This window comes from Prionailurus viverrinus, chromosome A2 (genome assembly GCF_022837055.1).
Source record: "Prionailurus viverrinus isolate Anna chromosome A2, UM_Priviv_1.0, whole genome shotgun sequence".
Lineage (NCBI taxonomy): Eukaryota > Metazoa > Chordata > Mammalia > Carnivora > Felidae > Prionailurus > Prionailurus viverrinus.
In genome coordinates this window covers 103777206-103792624 of record NC_062562.1, presented here as the reverse complement: position 1 = coordinate 103792624, position 15419 = coordinate 103777206, and positions in this window count along the sequence as shown.

Here is a 15419-nt window from a genome sequence, read left to right as displayed (position 1 = left end):
CCTCTCAGGACTGCCTTCGCTGCGTCCCAAAGCGTTTGGATTGTTGTATTTTCATTTTCATTTGTTTCCATATATTTTTTAATTTCTTCTCTAATTGCCTGGTTGACCCACTCATTCGTTAGTAGGGTGTTCTTTAACCTCCATGCTTTTGGAGGTTTTCCAGACTTTTTTCTGTGGTTGATTTCAAGCTTCATAGCATTGTGGTCTGAAAGCAAGCATGGTACAATTTCAATTCTTGTAAACTTATGAAGGGCTGTTTTGTGACCCAGTATGTGATCTATCTTGGAGAATGTTGCATGTGCACTCGAGAAGAAAGTATATTCTGTTGCTTTGGGATGCAGAGTTCTAAATATATCTGTCAAGTCCATCTGATCCAATGTCTCATTCAGGGCCCTTGTTTCTTTATTGACCGTGTGTCTAGATGATCTATCCATTTCTGTAAGTGGGGTGTTAAAGTCCCCTGCTATTACCACATTCTTATCGATAAGGTTGCTTATGTTTATGAGTAATTGTTTTATATATTTGGGGGCTCCTGTATTCGGCACATAGACATTTATAATTGTTAGCTCTTCCTGATGGATAGACCCTGTAACTATTATATAATGTCCTTCTTCATCTCTTGTTACAGCCTTTAATTTAAAGTCGAGTTTGTCTGATATAAGTATGGCTACTCCAGCTTTCTTTTGGCTTCCAGTCGCATGATAAATAGTTCTCCATCCCCTCACTCTCAATCTAAAGGTGTCCTCAGGTCTAAAATGAGTCTCTTGTAGACAACAGATAGATGGGTCTTGTTTTTTTATCCATTCTGATACCCTATGTCTTTTGGTTGGCGCATTTAATCCATTTACATTCAGTGTTATTATAGAAAGATACGGGTTTAGAGTCATTGTGATGTCTGTATGTTTTATGCTTGTAGTGATGTCTCTGGGACTTTGTCTCACAGGATCCCCCTTAGGATCTCTTGTAGGGCTGGTTTAGTGGTGACGAATTCCTTCAGTTTTTGTTTGTTTGGGAAGACCTTTATCTCTCCTTCTATTCTAAATGACAGACTTGCTGGATAAAGGATTCTTGGCTGCATATTTTTTCTGTCTAGCACCCTGAAAATCTCATGCCAATTCTTTCTGGCCTGCCAAGTTTCAAAAGAGAGATCAGTCACGAGTCTTATAGGTCTCCCTTTATATGTGAGGGCACGTTTACCCCTTGCTGCTTTCAGAATTTTCTCTTTATCCTTGTATTTTGCCAGTTTCACTATGATATGTCGTGCAGAAGATCGATTCAAGTTACTTCTGAAGGGAGTTCTCTGTGCCTCTTGGATTTCAATGCCTTTTTCCTTCCCCAGTTCAGGGAAGTTCTCAGCTATTATTTCTTCAAGTACCCCTTCAGCACCTTTCCCTCTCTCTTCTTCCCCTGAGATACCAATTATGCGTATATTATTTCTTTTTAGTGTATCACTTAGTTCTCTAATTTTCCCCTCATACTCCTGGATTTTTTTCTCTCTCTTTTTCTCAGCTTCCTCTTTTTCCATAACTTTATCTTCTAGTTCACCTATTCTCTCCTCTGCCTCTTCAAGCCGAGCCGTGGTGGTTTCCATTTTGTTATGCATTTCGTTTAAAGCGTTTTTCAGCTCCTCGTGACTGTTCCTTAGTCCCTTGATCTCTGTAGCAAGAGATTCTCTGCTGTCCTGTATACTGTTTTCAAGCCCAACAATTAATTTTATGACTATTATTCTAAATTCACTTTCTGTTATATTATTTAAATCCTTTTTGATCAGCTCATTAGCTGTTGTTATTTCCTGGAGATTCTTCTGAGGGGAATTCTTCCGCTTGGTCATTTTGGATAGTCCCTGGTGTGCTGAGGACCTGCAGGGCACTTCCCTGTGCTGTGGTGTATAACTGGAATTGGTGGGTGGGGCTGCAGTCAGACCTGATGTCTGCCCCCAGCCCACCGCTGGGGCCACAGTCAGACTGGTGTGTGCCTTCTCTTCCCCTCTCCGAGGGGCGGGATTCACTGTGGGGTGGTGTGGCCCATCTGGGCTACTTGCACCCTGCCAGGCTTGTGATGCTGGGGATCTGGCGTATTAGCTGGGGTGGGTAGGCGAGGTGCACGGGGGCAGGAGGGGCAGGCTTAGATCGCTTCTCCTTAGGTGATCCACTTCAGGAGGGGCCCTGTGGCAGCGGGAGGGAGTCAGATCCGCTGCCGGAGGTTTGGCTCCGCAGAAGGGCAGAGTTGGGGGTTTGCGCGGAGCGAGCAAGTTCCCTGGCAGGAACGGGTTCTCTTTGGGATTTTGGCTGGGGGATGGGCGGGGGAGATGGCACTGGCGAGCGCCTTTTTTCCCCGCCAAACTGAGCTCTGTTGTCAGGGGGCTCAGCAGCTCTCCCTCCCTTTGTCCTCTAGCCTTCCCGCTTTCCGAGCAGAGCTGTTAACTTATGACCTCCCAGACGCTAAGTCGCGCTTGTTGTGGGAACACAGTCCGTCAGGCCCCTCCACTTTTGCAAGCCAGACTCGGGGGCTCTGCTTGGCCGGCGAGCCGCCCCTCCGCCCTGGCTCCCTCCCGCCAGTCCGTGGAGCGGGCACCGCCTCGCCGCCCTTCCTACCCTCTTCCGTGGGCCTCTCGTCTGCGTTTGGCTCCGGCGACTCCGTTCTGCTAATCCTCTGGCGGTTTTCTGGGTTATTTAGGCAGGTGTAGATGGAATCTAAGTGATCAGCAGGACGTGCGGTGAGCCCAGCGTCCTCCTAAGCCACCATCTTGCAAAACCTTTTATTTTCTTAATTTAAGTTACATTGATGTTTCAGTGTTTAATTTGCATTTCTGGCTTTGCTTTGTTAACATTTTGTTAAAGATTTTTGCAGACCCGTGAATGACTTATTGATATAGAATTATCTTATTGCAATACCTTTGATTTTAGATTCAAGATTTTCTTGCCTTCATAAAATGAATTGAGAAGTGCTTCTTCTCCTTCTGCTTTGTTTTTTTTCTAAATTTTAATATTTATTCATTTTTGAGAGACAGAGCATGAAGGGGGAGAGGGGCAGAGAGAGAGGGAGACACAGAATCCAAAGCAGGCTCCAAGCTCTGAACTGTCAGCACAGAGCCCGACATGGGGCTCAAACTCACAAGCTGTGAGATCATGACCTGAGCCGAAGTAGGATGCTTAACCCACTGAGCCACCCAGGTGCTCCATTCCCCTTCTACTTTATGAAAGAATTTGTCAAATAGTAGGATTATTTCCTTTTTAAATATTTGAGTGAATTTGCCAGAGAAGCCAGCTATTCCTAAAATTTTTTTGTAAGAAGATATTTAATTATGAATTCAATTTCTTTCATATGGGATTTTCATTTCTTTCTTGTGTCAGTTGGTAATTGTCTTAGACCTATAAATAAGTCCATTTCATGTAAGTTGTTTAATTTATTGACAAGAAGTAGCTTATGTGTGTGGAAATTAGAGTAATATTTGTTATTTTGAATCTGTTTTTGGCAACATTTGGATTGTTTTTGTCTATCATTCTATCAATTTAATAGGAAAGCCAATAAAAATTTCAATCATTATTGCACTTTTTTTCCACAGACCCATTTAACATTATGAAATATCCTTAATAATGTTCTTCTCCTTAAATATTCCTGTTTAAAAACTTGTCTCTGGTAAACACTATTTGACTTATACTTTTTAAATCTAGTAACAATTTCTCTCCTTCATTTAAAGTCTTTTTTGGTGTAATTATTGATATGTTCGGGTCTACTATCTTGTTGTTTGTTCTTTACCTCCTCTTTTCCACTTTTCTTCTTTCCTGATCTTTGGATTAATTGAATATTTTTAGTGGGTTTTTTTGTTTTTTGTGTTTTTTTGTCTCCTCTAATAGATTTTGAGTTATGTCTGTTAATTAATTCATTTTTATTTTATTATTTTCTTTAGGAATTACAATATGTATATGTAACATCACTGTCTACCTTTAAATATAGTCAAATCAATATATAATGCAATAATCTTATAACAGTATAATTCTCTTATTATTTTTCATCCCTTATGCTATTTTTGTTGTATATTTGCCTTGCATATATCATAAACTCCATAATGCATTACTTTTGTTGTTGCTATTATTGCTTTCATAGTCAATTGTCCATTAATGAAATTAATATGAGAAAAAAACAGATTATTAAAAGTCATATTGGCCATTTCCAGTTATTTTATTTTTGTGTAGAGCTAGTTTCTATCAGATATTTCACTAAAGCTTGAGGAACTTCCTTTAAAATATCTCATAGTAGTGTTCTGAAAATGGCAATTGTTTTCAGACTACATTCACACCCAGAATAATTTCTGAATAAGTACTATCCTTAAGTTAATTTGGAATAAGAGTTTACTTAGGGCCTTCTTTTGATGAGTGTGTCCTGGAAGAAAGGAAGCGTTAAACCATTCTATTTTTATAGTGCTACCAGAAAAGTGAACGACTTTGCTGAACTTTATTACAAATAATGCTGTGATTTGTTTGTTAAAGATCATTCTATATTCTCTTTCTCTTTCACTGAATAATAGTAATTTGAAAGAAGGGATATACGCTTGTAAAGAAAAAAATACATACTCTATGAAGGAGGTATGCTAGACATTTAAGAAATATACTCCTGTTGATTTTTAACTTTTATTATACATATTCCTTTTTCTTGTATTTGTCATTATCTCATGATTTATTTTATAATGAATATTAATTTTGTAATTCTTTTGTTTTTTAGCTATGCATAGGGGGAATATCTTTCACATTCTTTGAAATTTTGATAGTTCTAAAAATTACTTTTTCTACACAATTTTTATTTTATGAGGGAATTTTACTTTTAAGGGAATAAGGTTTAAAGCATTTGTCATATGTAAATGCAAAATCGTACAAAATTACTTTTATAAAAAACTCTAAGTATCTGGTTCTTGTGGTGAATTTTCAACTACTTGAATCATATGTTTAGTAAATCTGTCAAACAAAGAGTGCTATTAAAAGATACATAGTATTAGCTGACTCACAAAGGCTAATAGTTAAATTTCCCTGTTTAGTTATTATGTTATAAAATATAGAACTACAAAAATAAACATTTATTTGTAGTCATAATAGCTGCCAGTTCTATCATGGTTTCTAAACGAGCATATAATTAACCAAAATAATAAGCTCACAAATATGTACTTGCAGTACAATTTTTGCTAGGCAGAAACTGGTGAAGTGCAAAGTCCCATACTGTTGCAAATAGCGTTAATATTAAATATCTCTTGGCGCTTTTAACCTCCATTAACAAAAAGAAGTAAATGAAAAAATATTAATGCATTCATATTATTTTGCTTTCTATCAAAAAAGATTTCTGCATTTTCTTCTAAAAAGGCAGCCATTTTATTTTCAATAGTTCTTTCCCTTTTTTTTTTTCAATATATCAAGTTTATTGTCAAATTGGTCCATACAACACCAAATGCTTATCCCAAAAGGTGCCCTCCTCAATACCCATCACCCACTCTCCCCTCCCTCCCACCCTCCATCAACCCTCAGTTTGGTCTCAGTTTTTAAGAGTCTCTTATGCTTTGGCTCTCTCCCACTTTAACTTTTTTTTTTTCATTCCCCTCCCCCATGGGTTTCTATTAAGTTTCTCAGGATCCACATAAGAGTGAAACCATATGGTGTCTGTCTTTCTCTGTATGGCTTATTTCACTTAGCATAACACTCTCCAGTTCCATCCACGTTGCTACAAAGGGCCATATTTCATTCTTTCTCATTGCCACGTAGTACTCCATTGTGTATATAACCACAATTTCTTTATCCATTCATCAGTTGATGGCAATTTAGGCTCTTGCCATAATTTGGCTATTGTTGAGAGTGCTGCTATAAACATTGGGGTAAAAGTGCCCCTACTCAACAGCACTCCTGTATCAGTTGGGTAAATTCCTAGCAGTGCTATTGCTGGCTCACAGGGTAGATCTATTTTTAATTTTTTGAGGATGATGTTAGCTGTGGGCTTTTCATAAATGGCTTTTATGATCTTTAAGTATGTTCCTTCTATCCCGACTTTCTCGAGGGTTTTTAATAAGGGTGCTGAATTTTGTCGAAGGCCTTTTCTGCATCGATTGACAGGATCATATGGTTCTTTTCTTTTATTAATGTGACGTATCACGTTGATTGATTTGCAAATGTTGAACCAACCCTGCATCCCAGGAATGAATCCCACTTGATCATGTGAATAATTCTTTTTATATGCTGTTGAGTTCTATTTGCTAGTATCTTATTGAGAATTTTTGCATCCATATTCATCAGGGATATTGGCCTGTAGTTCTCTTTTTTTACTGGGTCTCTGTCTGCTTTAGGAATCAAAGTAATACTGGCTTCATAGAATGAGTCTGGAAGTTTTCCTTTCCTTTCTATTTTTTGGAACAGCTTGAGAAGGATAGGTATTATCTCTGCTTTAAACGTCTGGTAGAACTCCCCTGGGAAGCCATCTGGCCCTGGACTCTTATTTGTTGGGAGATTTTTGATGACTGATTCAATTTCTTCGCTGGTTATGGGTCTGTTCAAGCTTTCTATTTCCTCCTGATTGAGTTTTGGAAGGGTGTGGGTGTTTAGGAATTTGTCCATTTCTTCCAGGTTGTCCAGTTTTTTGGCATATAATTTTTCATAGTATTCCCTGATAATTGCTTGTATCTCTGAGGGATTGGTTGTAATCATTCCATTTTCATTCATGATTTTATCTATTTGGGTCATCTCCCTTTTCTTTTTGAGAAGCCTGGCTAGAGGTTTGTCAATTTTGTTTATTTTTTCAAAAAACCAACTCTTGGTTTCGTTGATCTGCTCTACAGTTTTTTTAGATTCTATATGGTTTATTTCTGCTCTGATCTTTATTATTTCTCTTCTTCTGCTGGGCTTAGGCTGTCTTTGCTGTTCTGCTTCTATTTCCTTTGGGTGTGCTGTTAGATTTTGTATTTGGGATTTTTCTTGTTTATTGAGATAGGCCTGGATTGCAATGTATTTTCCTCTAAGGAGTGCCTTCACTGCATCCCAAAGCATTTGGATTGTTGTATTTTCATTTTTGTTTGTTTCCATATATTTTTAAATTTCTTCTCTAATTGCCTGGTTGACCCATTCCTTCTTTAGGAAGGTGTTCTTTAACTTCCATGCTTTTGGAGGTTTTCCAGACTTTTTCCTGTTGTTGATTTCAAGCTTCATAGCATTGTGGTCTAAAAGTATGCATGACCCAGTATGTGATCCAGTATGTGATCTATCTTGGAGAATATTCCATGTGCACTCGAGAAGAAAGTATATTCTGTTGCTTTGGGATGCAGAGTTCTAAATATATCTGTCAAGTCCATCTGATCCAATGTCTCATTCAGGGCCCTTGTTTCTTTATTGACCGTGTGTCTAGATGATCTATCCATCTCTGTAAGTGGGGTGTTAAAGTCCCCTGCAATGACCACACTCTTATCAATAAAGTTGCTTCTGTTTGTGAGTAATTGTTTTATATATTTGGGGGCTCCTGTATTCAGCGCATAGACATAATTGTTAGCTCTTCCTGATGGATAGACCCTGTAATTATTACATAATGCCCTTCTTCATCTCTTGTTACAGCCTTTAATTTAAAGTCTAGTTTCTCTGATATAAGTATGGCTATTCCACCTTTCTTCTGACTTCCAGTAGCATGATAAATAGTTCTCCATCCCCTCACTCTCAATCTAAAGGTGTCCTCAGGTCTAAAATGAGTCTCTTGTAGACAGCAAATAGATGGGTCTTGTTTTTTAATCCATTCTGACACCCTATGTCTTTTGGTTGGCGCATTTAGTCCATTTACATTCAGTGTTATTGTAGAAAGATATGGGTTTAGAGTCATTGTGATGTCCGTAGGTTTCATGCTTGTAGCGATGTCTCTGGTACTTTGTCTCACAGGATCCCCCTTAGGATCTCTTGTAGGGCTGGTTTAGTGGTGACGAATTCCTTCAGTTTTTGTTTGTTTGGGAAGACCTTTATCTCTCCTTCTATTCTAAACGACAGACTTGCTGGATAAAGGATTCTTGGCTGCATATTTTTTCTGTTCATCACATGGAAGATCTCCTGCCATTCCTTTCTGTCCTGCCACGTTTCAGTAGAGAGATCAGTCATGAGTCTTATAGGTCTCCCTTTATATGTTAGAGCACGTTTATCTCTAGCTGCTTTCAGAATTTTCTCTTTATCCTTGTAGTTTGCCAATTTCACTATATGTCATGCAGAAGATCAATTCAAGTGACGTCTGAAGGGAGTTCTCTGTGCCTCTTGGATTTCAGTGCCTTTTGCCTTCCCCAGATCAGGGAAGGTCTCAGCTATGATTTCTTCAAATACACCTTCAGCACCTTTCCCTCTCTCTTCCTCCTCTGGAATACAAATTGTGTGTATATTATTTCTTTTTGGTGCATCACTTAGTTCTCTAATTTTCCCCTCATACTCCTGGAGTTTTTTATCTGTCTTTTTCTCAGCTTCTTCTTTTTCCATAATTTTATCTTCTAGTTCACCTATTGTCTTTTCTGCCTCTTCAATCTAAGCCGTAGTTGTCTCCATTTTATTTTGCAGCTCATTGATAGCATTTTATAGCTCCTCCTGGCTGTTCCTTAGTCCCTTGATCTCTGTAGCACTAGATTCTCTGCGGTCCTTTATACTGTTTTCAAGCCCAGCGATTAATTTTATGACTATTATTCTAAATTCACTTTCTGTTACATTGTTTAAATTGTTTTTGATCAGTTTGTTAGCTGTTGTTATTTCCTGGACATTTTTCTGAGGGGAATTCTTCTATTTCATCATTTTGGATAGTCCCTAGAGTGGTGCAGAACTGCAGGGCCCTTCCCCCGTGTTGTCTTGAATAACTTGCGTTGGTGGGCAGGGCCGTAGTCGGACCTGATGTCTGCCCCCAGTCCACAGCTGGGGCCACACTCAGACTGGTGTGTGGCTTCTCTTCCCCTCTCCTAGGGGCAGGATTCACTGTGGGGTGGCGGGGCCCATCTGGGTTACTTGCACACTGCCAGGCTTGTGGTGCTGGGGATCTGGCGTATTAGCTGGGGTGGATTGGCAAGGTGCACGGGGGCGGGAGGGGCAGGCTCAGCTCACTCTTCCTTCAGAGATCCGCTTCGGGAGGGGCCCTGCGGCACCGGGAGGGAGTCAGACCCGCTGGAGGGATGGATCCGCAGAAGCACAGCATTGGGTGTTCGCGTGGTGCAAGCAAGTTCCCTGATAGGAACACGTTCCCTTTGGGATTTTGGCTGGGGGATGGGCAAGGGAGATGGCGCTGGAGAGCGCCTTTGTTCCCCGCCAAGCTGAGCTCTTTAGTCTGGGGCTCAACAACTCTCTCTCCCGTTGTCCTCCAGCCCTCCAGCTCTCCGAGCAGAGCTGTTAGCTTGTAACCTTCCAGTTGTCAACTCCCTCTTGCTGTGGGAACACACTTAGTCCAGCCCCTCCACTTTTGCAAGCCAGACTCGGGGGCTCTGCTTGGCTGCCACCTGGCCGCCCCTCTGCCGAGGCTCCCTCCCGCCAGTCCGTGGAGCGTGCACCATCTCCCTGCCCTTCCTACCCTCTTCCATGGGCCTCTCGTCTGCGCTTGGCATTCTGCTAGTCTTCTGGCGGTTTTCTGGGTTATTTAGGCAGGTGTAGGTGGAATCTAAGTGATCAGCAGGACGCGCGGTGAGGCCAGCGTCCTCCTACCAGTTCTTTCCCTTTTAATCCTAAGTAATTTCCTTTAAAAATGATTAGATTGAAATATTTTATTTTGCTATTTCACATATTTGTTCATTTACTTAAAAAAACTTGTATTTGTTAAAATCTTTATTAATTTAATTTGGTAATGGTAATTTTTGCCACATTAGCAATTAGCGTCCTTTAGAATCAGTATAAAAGTATTTAATAAGTAATGTGCTATCTCTTGGGAATAACTGTTTCTTCAAAGGACTCAAAGGATTAAGATTATTGGTTATATTTTAGCTTTTGGATGATGCATGATCTTTGAAATACAATGGCCACTAAGTTTTTAGGATAATTCTTATTTTGCTTCTTATTATATAGCAAGACAAATTACAACTTGTAGTCATTATTAGTTATCAAAACTTCGTATGTTGCAGTCACATATTGTAAAGATGTAGAGCCTGCAAATTTGTGCATTGTTGCCTTACTTATAGCAAGTTCATAGTAACCGTTAGCTCTTCCTCTTCCTTCTTTTATCTACTCTCCTTCTCTGCCTCTTTGTTCTCCTCACTCTGCTTTATTATCTCATGACTCAGTTACACTACTTTCACTGTATTATGTATGTAATCTAAGAATCAATGTAATAAGACTGACACTCATCATTCATCAAATGATATTGTGTCCGTATGTATCTTTTTTTTTAATATATGAAATTTATTGTCAAATTGGTTTCCATACAACACCCAGTGCTCATCCCAAAAGATGCCCTCTTCAATACCCATCACCCACCCTCCCCTCCCTCCCACCCCCCATCAACCCTCAGTTTGGTCTCAGTTTTTAAGAGTCTCTTATGCTTTGGCTCTCTCCCACTCTAACCTCTCTCTCTCTCTCTTTTTTTTCCTTCCCCTCTCCCATGGGTTTCTGTTAAGTTTCTCAGGATCCTCATAAGAATGAAAACATATGGTATCTGTCTTTCTCTCTATGGCTTATTTCACTTAGCATAACACTCTCCAGTTCCATCCACATTGCTACAAAGGGCCATATTTCATTCTTTCTCATTGCCACGTAGTACTCCATTGTGTATATAAACCACAATTTCTTTATCCATTCATCAGTTGATGGACATTTAGGCTCTTGCCATAATTTGGCTATTGTTGAGAGTGCTGCTATAAACATTGGGGTAAAAGTGCCCCTATGCATCAGTACTCCTATATCCCTTGGGTAAATTCCTAGCAGTGCTACTGCTGGGTCATAGGGCAGGTCTATTTTTCATTTTTTGAGGAACCTCCACACTGTTTTCCAGAGTGGCTGCGCCAGTTTGCATTTCCACCAACAGTGCAAGAGGGTTCCCATTTCTCCACATCCTTGCCAGCATCTATAGTCTGCTGATTTGTTCATTTTAGCCACTCTGGCTGGCATGAGGTGATACCTGAGTGTGGTTTTAATTTGTATTTCCCTGATGAGGAGCAACGTTGAGCATCTTTTCATGTGCCTGTTGTGTGCCCTTATGTATCTGATAAGTCATGTGTATAATCTCTTGGAATTAATGCCTATTTGCTGTTGAGGTTGGTGAATGGTTAAATGCCTTAGTCAGGATCACATAGGTGTTTAGCAATGGAGCTTAAATTGAATCTAATTTTGTGTTATATCAAAATGTGCACTATTCTATTGTATTACGTTTACTTTCAATTTTAAATAGCACATTTTATACATACTTAATGTAGAAGGTGGAAAAAAATTTAGATAGATAAAAAAATGGTTATCCTTTTTCCCTCTTTCTATGCTTATGTTAACCATATCAATATATTTCACATTGTTCTTTTTAAAAATTTCATATATATATATATACACACATATATATATATACACATATATATGTATGTGTATATATATGGCATGACTTATACACATGCACACACATTACTCTGGAACTTACTTTCTTCATCTTACAACAAAGCACATTGCAAACCTCCCTTTAGCACAATAGACACAGACCAATCCATCTTTGGTATACCATTTCATCTTTAACAGCTGTACAATTTTCCTTTGTAACAATGTGTATCACAAATTTTTAGTCCATTCCTTTCTGTATGGGTATTTATGTTATTTTTATTTTTGTTTTAACTTTAAGCAATGTTTCAATAGATAGAGACATACATTTCTATTTGTATCTTTATGTACTCATATATTTATTTCTAGATAATAGATTTCCAAAAGTGGACTTAGTTTATCAATTGATATTTGTGTTTTAATTTTTGGTAGGTATTTTCAATTACTTTCCAGATTGCCTAAGTTTATCATATCCCCACTAAATATGTTCTGGCTCTGCATTCTTACTATTATTAGAAGCAGCCATTGTTTAATATTTTGTCAATGTCTTAGGAGAAATTGTGTCTCATTATTGCTTTAATTTAAAGTTGAAAAAACAGGGGTGCCTGAGTGGCTTAGTTGGTTAGGCTTCCATCTCTTGGTTTCAGCTCAGGTCATGATCTCATGGTTTCCTGAGTTCAGGTCCTGCATTGGGCCATGAGTTCAAGCCCTGTGTTGGGCCCACTTTGGGCTCTTGGGTTTCTCCCTCTCTCTCCCTCTCTCTCTGCCCCCCCCCCCCCGTTCATGTTCCCTCTGTCTCTCTCAAAATAAAAAAAATAATTAAAAAAAATAAAGTTTAAAAAACATTCAAACATTTCATTGCCTGTTAGAATTTCTTGATCATAAATGCTTGTTTATGCTTTCAACTGTTTTCTGTTGTATTCTGTATGTTTTTCTTATCAATATGCAGATAATACACATATTTAGTGTCTAGAATAAATATTTTAAATTTGTTTACATATTTTTTCTAAGTAAAAATTTTAAAATTTGCTGTTGTCGGTAATATCTGTATTTTTCTTTGTGGCTTTTATGCCTCTTGTCTTTTTAATGAGAGTCACTATGTCCTTATGTTCCAATATTTTATTTTTTCCCAGTTAACATTTTAGTATTGGTTTTAGTTCAATTGCATTGTAGTCAGAGAACTATTGATTCAATTTTGAAATTCCTTATGTGTGGTTGCAAATAAAAAAAATATATTTTGTAGTTTTTGTTTGCAATAACAGTGAAATACATACATACACATTTATATACATGCACACTATAAAATCAAAATTAAATGAAGTTTCCTCAACATGCTTTTTAAGTCTTTTGATCAGTTATTACTGATTTTGTGGTTTCTTGCTTTATGTTAAAGAGTTAAAGATAATTTTATTAATACTTTATTTTAAAGCTTATTTACTTATTTTGAGAGAGAGGAGAATTTCAAGGAGGCTCTGCACTGTTATCTCAGAGCTTGATGCAGGATTAGAACCCACACATGAACCATGAGATCATGACCTGAGCCAAAGTCAGATGCTTAACCAACTGAGCCACCCAGCTACCCCTATTAAGACTTTTTAATAGAGTTGTAGATATATTTATTTCTATTTTTGCTCTATAATCTTTTGCTTCATATATTGTAAACCTATATTTTCATGTTACAAAAAATTAGAATTGTTATGAATTTCTGTTAATTAAATCTTTTACCACTGTGAAATGCCCCCCCTCCTCCAAGGAATGCTTTTGGCCCTAATGTCTGATATTAATATTGTTTTATCAATTTATTTTAATTTACCTTTACATGGCATAACTTTTTGCATTCTTTTATTATTTCTGTATCTTAATGTTTTGTAAATGATAACCAGAATATGATCTTTTAAACCAAGTGTAGCACACTTTGCTTTTAATTAGAGTTTTAGAGATACCTGGGTGGCTCAGTCAGTTGGACATCCACCTCTTGATTTCAACTCAGGTCATGATTTCACAGTCTGTGAATTCGAGCTCCACTTCAGACTCTGCGCTGATGCCCTGGAGCCTGCTTGGGACTCTCTGCCTCTCTCTGTCTCTGTCTTTCTCTCTCTACAACAAATATAATTGAATGTAAATTTATTTTACTGAAGTCTTTCTATTTTCACCCTTGTTGTAGGTTCCTTTATTCACTCATTCTTTACTTAAAAAAAATCTTTTTGTGTTTATGCTAGAACTTATCACATGAATCTTGACTTATCAAAGTCTAATGCTAATTGGACCCTTTTTTCTCAAGGACCTTTGATTCCTATTTGTTGCCTTCTTGGTTATATGCTATAAGGAGGTTTGTTAATATATGTAAATACCAATACAAGTATATTTTTCCTTTCCTCGTTCTTTATCTCTTTTTGCAAGATGCTATTTGTGTATATTGTTTCCTTCTTGGAGAATTACTTTTAGATTTTCCTTTACTGCAGATTTTCTGAAGAAGTATTTTTTCAGTTTTGCTTGTCTGAAAATGAATTTCACCTTTATCCTTAATAAATATTTGTACTGGACATAGAATTCTAATTTAGCAGTTATTTTCCTTCAGCATTTAAAGGTATCATTTTGTTATCTTCTAGTTTTTACTGAGTTGATCGATCAGTTCTCAGTGTTATTGTTTTCCCTTTGAAGGCAATCAATCTTTGATTCTGTGGCTGCCTGTAAGATAGTCAGCCTTAGTTCTTTGGTCAAAGGTATTACTGTAATGTAATTTGAAATGCCTTTTACTTTTCTTTTTAAAACTTGGTGTTTTCAGAACTTACTGAATTTGTGGCAGATGTCAGTCACCGCTTTTGGAAAGTTCTCAGTCACCATCTCTTCAGTCACCCATACTATCTCTCCTTGTCTTTGAGGAATCTAAAATGTGCATTTTATATTCTCACCTTATGCTTTATGTAATTTACTTTTTAAAATTTTCCCTGTTCTTTTCCTCTTCATATTTCAGTCTGAATATTTTCTTCTCTCGACTTGTGTGTCAGACTATTCTCTAAGTTCTCTTTAAAAAAATTTTTTTAATGTTTTATTTATTTTTGAGAGAGAGACAGAGTACAATTTGGGGAGGGGCAGAGAGAAAGGGAGACACAGAATCTGAAGCAGGCTCCAGGCTCCAAGCTGTCAATACAGAGCCAGATTCAGGACTCCAACTCCTGGATCATGAGATCATGGCCTGACCCAAAGTCGGAGACTTAATGGACTGAGCCATCCAGGCGCCCCCACATATTTTAGTTATTTTTATTCATAACTCTATATTTCTTATTTCTTTTCTAAATACACTATATTTCTGCACAAATTTCCGAAGAGTTTTTTAAATCATGAAAATTTTAATTTAGCTATCGTATGTTTTGTTAACCTGGATCTAATGACTCTAATATATGGAGAAACTGTGGATCTTTTTCTTTTTTGTTGTTGTTGTTATTCTCATGTAACTTTCTCTCTGTGTCACTGCTTATTTATAATTTCGTGATATACATTGTATTGTTAAACTTTGAATTGATTTGTAGCTTAGGATGTCATCTTCATATTCAAAGGTTTTTCATTTACTTCTCTCATGTGCCTAGAGTGCTGACAGTCTGAGAACATCTTAATCCAATTTCAGGCATTAAGATAATTTGGAGTTAGGCCATAGTCCTTGGGAGAGCCATATTACTTCTAGCTTAGCCTTTTTCTCAAGGGTATAGCCCATTAGGTTTTGAGCTATTCAAAGAATTTACCAGACTTTCCCATGCTTAGATGGCTATGTTCTCCCACCTTTGCCCTTTTAGCGGAAGGAAGCTGCCAACTGATGTACTCAGAATCTCTTGGAATTAGCAAACACCCAAAAGTTGAAAAATTTCTGATATCGAGTTCTTTTGTCTGGATTTGTGTCTGCTCCTGGATCTTGGGCTGGTAATTATTTATTTCTTAGCTCTCTTA